Source organism: Gossypium arboreum, chromosome 13 (assembly GCF_025698485.1).
Source record: "Gossypium arboreum isolate Shixiya-1 chromosome 13, ASM2569848v2, whole genome shotgun sequence".
In the NCBI taxonomy this organism is placed as follows: domain Eukaryota; kingdom Viridiplantae; phylum Streptophyta; class Magnoliopsida; order Malvales; family Malvaceae; genus Gossypium; species Gossypium arboreum.
In genome coordinates, this window is record NC_069082.1 from 53,391,813 (window position 1) to 53,399,350 (window position 7,538).

The following is a 7,538-nucleotide window of genomic DNA, read 5'->3' on the forward strand; positions in this document are numbered from 1 at the left end:
CATTCTAAGCATTCAAATTAAACAATTCTATCATTCATCATGGCATACCATTTCATGCATATGTGTTTATAAACTTACCTTGGATTAACTTAGGCATTAACATCATTTGATCACATATACTTAACATATCACATATGAATATATCATAATAACCAACTTAATCATACCAAAATAAGCCATTACTAGCCATTCCAATGGCTAGGTTACAAAACATCATTTTCAAGCTACTATTGGCCAGGTTGTCCTATACATGCCATTATAACAAAATGATTTTACTAGGTATACCCAAAATAAGCTAGTTGATAGTGTGACGATGCTCAGATGATCTCCAACCTTTGTGAGCTTTCGAGCACTATAAAATAGGGGAAAAATAAAACGGAGTAAGCATTACATGCTCAGTAAGTTCGTATAATAGAAACTAAACCATTACATGCTCAGTAAGTTCGTATAACAGAAACTAAACTTACCAATCTCGTTTATTAAATCTAAGCGTGCAATGTCATGTTCTCCATCCATTTGGCTAAACTGCCTAAACACATACATTCAATCAAACATGTTAGTCACCAAAATCTTCTTATTAATCAAGTAAACATAGATGAGCTCATCATGTAATATTCTTTCAAGTCATTATCATTCCATCTCAAAATTCTCATATCATGTCAAGAGTTGTGTCCGTTGAATCATTGAAATTCCAATGGATGCACAAGTAGTACACTCGAGGTGTACAATTCAATAATCCGTCAATTCTTATTCAAGGGTACCATTAGGGTACTTAACCAAGGAACATACTCTCGAGCCACATATCATATAACAAGATTACCAGTCCAAGCTAAATCCTTTATATAACGTAAGCTCAAGGTATTATATCAGGATTTCCCATCCTGGCTAAATCCATTTTATAACAAGGTCAATAGGATTACTCGTTTGAGCTAAATCCATTCCACAACAAATGCAGGACCTTATTCACTTTGGGAAAGTGCATTTATTCATCGGAATTCAATATTCAATCGAAACTTAACCCTTTTTCACCATATCAAGCATGTATTAAATTTCTCATTGTAGCATTCAAGTAATGTACATCAATATAAGTCACATTCCATACAACACAATATTCAATTAAACATATTTACATGCCCGATTAAGTTACACGAACTTACCTCGACACTTGTTCACGTATTAAATCTACTAATCCGAAACCTTTTCTTTTCCTCAATCTAACCTTTAATCTGAGTTGTTCTGATCAATAGAAATAACTTTAATCATCAATTTCTCATATTTCATACTCATTTGGACTCAATTTACATCCTAGAAAAAATTTCCATTTTGCCCTTAACTTTTCCATAAATTCTTATTTCGTCCTTAAGCTCGGAAAATGAAATTTGTGCAATTTACTCCCTATTCCAAGCCTAACCAAAACCCCATTACAAAATTTACAGCACATGTATTTATAAAAAAATTCAGAATTTTCTATCAAATTTCATAACTTTACATTTTTGTCCCTAAATCATGTTTTCATCAAAAATCACTTTGTAAAAGTTGTTTATCTATCAACAACCTTTCATTTTCTACCATAAATTCCTAATTTTCAGCATATTCATCCGCGACCCAAATTTCATACCTTGATAACTTTTCAAATTAATCCCCAAATAGATAGATTAAGCTATCCCAATTTTAAAAAATATCAAAATTACTAAAAACAGGACAAGGAAACTTACCCAATTAGGCCATGAAAGTTTATTCTCTCTCTCCTAGGGTTTCCATGTATTTTAGGTTAAAGAAGATGAGAAAATAAGATGATATTTTCTTTTCATCTTTTAATTAATTACTTATTTTTCAAATTTCAATTTAGTCCTTGCCCTTTTTCTAAATTTCCATGAATGAGTCACCAAAAATCTACATGCTTTTCTTTAATGGTCTAATTACCATATAAAGACCTCTAGTTTTGAATTCCATAGCTATTTAATCCTTATAGTTACTAGAATCCAACTTTCACATTTTATGCAATTTAGTCCTTTTCGTAATTAAACACTTAATCGATAAAATTTTCGTATCAAAATTTTCACATGACATGTCTATCATAATACGGACCATATAATAAAATAAAAATAAGCTTTACTTTCAGGTCGAATTTGTGGTCCCGAAACCACTGTTCCAATTTCACTGAAAAAAGTTGTTACAACTTTCCCCCTTAAGGATTTTAGTCCTCGAAAATCTTACCAGTAAAAAGATCCAGGTATTGCTTCCTCATAGTATCCTCCGATTCCCAGGTAGTCTCTTCAATACCGTGTCATTGCCATTACTAAAGCTACATTTTTATTTCTTAACTCTTTTGTTTCCTAAGCTAAGATTTTGATTGGTTCTTCACTATATGTCATATCAGGTTGAATCTCTACCTCTATAGGAGAAATAACATGTGAAGGATCGGACCGACACCGTCGTAGCATATACACATGAAAAACATTATGAATCCGATCAAGTTCTAGTGGTAAAGCTAACCGATATGCAATCGGTCCGATTCTTTCTGTAATCTCATATGGTCTAATGAACCGTGGACTCAGTTTTCCATTACGACCAATCCGGGGGACTTTTTTCCAAGGCGATACTTTCAAGAACACTTTGTCTCCAACTTGAAATTCTATTTCTTTTTGTTTCACATCAGCATAAGACTTTTGACTATCAGAGGCTGCTTTCAAACTGTCTCGAATTACTTTCACTTTTTCCTCAATTTCAAGGACTAAGTCAACTCCATGTAACTTTTTCTCACTGAGTTCTATCTAATACAATGGAGTTCTACATTTGTGACCATATAATGCTTCATATAGTGCCATTTTGATGCTAGACTAGTAACTATTATTGTAAGCAAATTCAACCAAAGGAAAATACTTTTCCCAGTTACCTTCAAACTCAAGTATTCAACACCGAAGCATATCTTCCAAAATCTGTATAACACGTTCAGATTGACCATCTGTCTGTGGATGAAATGCAGTGCTAAAGTGCAACTGAGTACCCAAAGTTTCTTGCAATTTGCTCCAGAATCGAGATGTAAACCGAGGGTCTCTATCGGAAATAATAGAGATAGGCACTCCACGCAATCTGACAATCTCAGAGACATATAATTCAGTCAATCTGTCCAAAGAATAATCCATGCATACCAGAATAAAGTGTGCAGACTTTGTCAACCGATCAACAATTACCTAAATGGCATGTTTCTTTCTTGGAGATAGGGGTAATCTCGATACAAAGTCTATAGTAATTCTTTCCCATATCCATTCTAGTATCGTAATCGACTGTAATAGCCCAGAAGGCAATTGATGTTTAGCTTTTACTTGTTGACATATCAAACATTTAGATACAAACTCAGAAATATCCCATTTCAGTATTAGCCACCAATACATCTTTTTCAGATCATTATACATTTTATTACTACCAAGATGTATAGACATGTTACCATTATGAGCTTCATTCAGGATCTTCTTTACTAGTTCTGAACCTTTCGGTACACATACTCTGCCTCTGAATAACAAACAACCATTAGTCCCGATTTAAAATTCTAAATCAGGAGTCAATTCACTTTGTATTCATTTTGCTTGCAACATACTATCATTTTTTTTAGCTTCAGAGATCTGTTGCAAAAACATTAGTCTAGCTTTTAACTCAGCTATGATTGAACCATCATCAGAAAATGAAAATCGGGTGTTCATTGCTCGCAAAGTATACAGGGATTTCTTACTCAAAGCATCTGCCACTATGTTGGCTTTTCCTAGATGGTAGTCAATAACAAGATTATAATCTTTCAATAACTCAAGCCATCTGTGCTGTCTCAAATTCAAATCTTTCTGTGACATCAAATATTTTAGACTTTTATGATCAGTGAATATGTGACAGTTTGCACCAAATAAGTAATGCCGCCAGATTTCAATGCAAAAACTATGGCTGTCAATTCAAGATCATGTGTCGGGTAATTCTTTTCATGTGGCTTTAGCTATAATGAAGCATAGGCTACCACTTTACGTTCTTGCATCAAAACACAGCCTAAACCATTTAATTACGCATCACTATAGACTATAAATTCCTTACCCGAATTTGGCTAAACTAACACAAGTGCTTCTGTTAATAAAGCTTTTAATCTGTCAAAACTCTGCTAGCATTTATCAGACCACTCAAACTTTACATATTTCTATAGCAAACGAGTCATCGGAGAAGCTATCATTGAAAAACTTTTTACAAATCTCCGATAATAACCAGCTAGTCCCAGAAAGCTTCGGACTTCAAATACATTATTCGGTGGCTTCCAGTTAACAAAGGCTAAAATTTTATTTGGACTACTCTGACACCTTTAGCAGATACTATATGCCCGAGAAAACTAACTTCTCGTAGCCAAAATTCACATTTACTAAATTTGGCATGCAATTATTTCTTTCGCAAAGTTTGCAACACTATTCTCAAATGCTTAGCATGTTCATTTTCATCTCGAGAGTAAACCAAAATATCATCTATAAATACTACCACAAACTTATCCAAATATGGGCTGAAAATTCTGTTCATCAGATCCATAACTGCAGGTGCATTTGTCAAACCGAATGGCATCACAAGAAACTCATTGTGTCCATACCTGGTTCTAAAAGCTAGTCCATACCTGGTTCTAAAAGCTGCCTTTGGCACATCTTAATCTTTTATCCGTAATTGATAATAACCAGAACGGAGATCAATCTTGGAAAATATAGTGGTACATTTTAACTGGTCAAACAAGTCATCAATATAAGGTAATGGATAGTTGATCTTTATTGTAACTTTGTTGAGCTATTTGTAATCAATGCACAGCCTTAATGATCCATCTTTCTTCTTTACAAACAGAATCGATGCACCCCAAGATGAGAAACTAGGTCAAGCAAAACCTCTTTCAATCAATTCTTACAACTGTACTTTCAGCTCTTTCAATTCAGTAGGAGCCATTCTATAAGGTGCTATAGATATAAGTGTTGTTTCTGGAACAAGATCTATAGAGAATTCCACTTCTCTATCAGGTGGTAAACTAGGTAATTCTTCTGGGAATACATCAGGAAATTCACATACAACCGGTACTGACTGAATCTTTGACTAAGATCCTTTAGTATCCAACACATATGTGAGATAAGCATCATAACCCTTTCTGACATATTTCTGTGCTGACATTACTGAAATCATATGATAAACCATAATTTATACATATTTTTACCCCAATGCTTGGCATAATTATGGATGATTTATTATAAGATTTAGTGAATTTGATGCTCCTAACCCTTTGATTTCATGTTTTATACTCAAGAAAGCCTAGGATAGCAAAAAAGTGAGAAACGGGCCAAAAAATGGACAAATTGGGCCTCAATCAGTGTTGCACACGGCCTAGGCACTTCCACACGGATGATCCAGATGCCCGTGTGTCATGGCCGTGTCAACATTAATCCAAGTGAGAATTGCACACGGCCTGAGCACCTTCACACGGGCATGGCACACGGCCGTGTCCCTGTCGAGCCCAAATCTAGTTCTACTCAGAAAAGGATAATTTTGGGCATTCGAAAGTCTATATAAACACCCTAGAAGAGGATTAGAGGAGACGCGTAGAGTAGAAGGAAAAAAATACTTAAGGACAGACATCGGAATCAGTTTAGGAGGAGGATCTACATTAAGACTGAAGATTTCCATCCAATTTCCTACAAGTTCTTTGGGTTTCTTTATGTTTTGTTATTTTCCAAATTTTGAGATGTTTCCATTATTATTATGAACTAAACCCCCTAAATACCTAAGGGAGATAAAACCTAAGACGGATCTTATTACTATTTGAATTATATGATAAATACTTGTTCTTATTCTTAATTATGAGTTCTAACCCTTGTTTTAATGTTTCAGAATATTAATTCAGGTTTTTGATGAGCTTATTCAGTGGAGCAAAAGTCCCTGTTTAAGAGTAGATCATTCATAATTAAGCGGAGTTGCATGCAATCCTAGAGATAGGACGACATAAATCTATCAGATTAGAGTCAAATCTATTAATGGAATCCATAGATCGAGTTAATGCGACAATAGGGGTTTTAACTAGAAAGAGATTTCAATTAATCAACCTATAGTTAGTTGTTTTTAGTCTCGAGAGAGATATTAACATAAATCAGGTATTTCTATGGATTAAGTCAAGTGAATAAATCATCTAACTCAAAGGTAATAAGTGAAGTCTAGGTGGATTCTTCCTTGGGTATTATCTTCTCCATCTGTTTTCCAAAAAATATTTTCCAATTTTAATCTTTGTCACAATCTTAGTTAATTAGATAATTAGTTTTAGTTAAAACATTATCATAATTTTTTAGGCTAGATAATAAAAAAATAGTAATTACTAGTACTTTTAGTCCTCATGGATACGATATTTCTGGTCTTACCATAACTATACTACTGTTCGATAGGTGAGCTTGCCTTAAGTCTAATTTTTAGTTAGTTTTACGACCATCAAGTTTTCGGCGTCGTTTTCGGGGACTAAGATATTAGGAACACTTAATTTTTATTACTTTAGCCATTTCTATTTTTATTTCAATTTAATTTTGTTTTTATTTACTAAATTTTCTTTTCTTTACTTGCATGTTTTTATAGTTTATGACTAGAAGAAACCCGTCAGGACCTCTACTTTTTGATAGTGAGATCGAGAGCACAACTTGCAGAAATCGAAGAGAAATAAGGCGAAGCCTACAATAAATAGAGGAAGGGCAAGAGGATGAAATTCACACCACAACCGAGTAGATGGCTGAAAATCAGAATAATCCGCTACCTCCTGTGGTTGCTGCAAATCCAGTAAATCAGAATCCTGCTCCTCGTACTATGTATGATTATGCTAAACCTACTTTAATAGGAACTGAATCAAGTATAGTTAGGCCTGCCATTGCTACAAATAATTTTGAACTGAAACCTAACACGATCCAAATGATACAACAGTTTGTTCAGTTTGACGGTTTGCAGGACGAGGATCCAAACACTCATTTAGCAAATTTTCTGGAATTCTACGACACCTTTAAGATCAATGGAATTTTTGATGATGCCATTCACCTTCGGTTGTTTCCCTTTTCATTAAGGAATAAAGCTAAACAGTAGTTGAACTCGTTACCTCGAGGGTCAATCACCACTTGGGAACAAATGACCGAAAAATTTTTGCTTAAATATTTTTCGCGGGCTAAAACGGCTAAATTATGGAATGATATCTCTTCTTTTGTGCAGATGGATTTAGAAACACTTTATGATGCATGGGAAAGATACAAATATCTATTGAGAAGGTGCCCTCACCATGGGCTGCCTCTTTGGCTACAAGTTCAAACTTTCCACAATGGTTTGAATCCCTTGACTAGACAGATGATTGACGCAGCTGCTCGTGGGACTGCTAATAATATGACATCTAAAGAGGTTTATGAGTTCATAGAAGAGATGTCATTGAATAATTATCAGTGGCAAGTCATGAGTATAAAGCTGGCAAAAGAAGCCGACATTTTTAACGTCGATTCGGTTACTATGCTTTCCAATCAGGT

General features: G+C 34.4%; 1 non-coding gene across 1 annotated transcript; it reads right to left on the reverse strand.

Annotated features, from left to right (window-relative positions):
• Positions 1–7,200: 7,200 nt before the first annotated feature.
• Positions 7,201–7,307, reverse strand: LOC128287130 (small nucleolar RNA R71). Its single transcript, XR_008277827.1, has one exon. It is a non-coding gene; the product is annotated as a small nucleolar RNA R71 (small nucleolar RNA).
• Between the last annotated feature and the right edge of the window lie 231 nt (positions 7,308–7,538).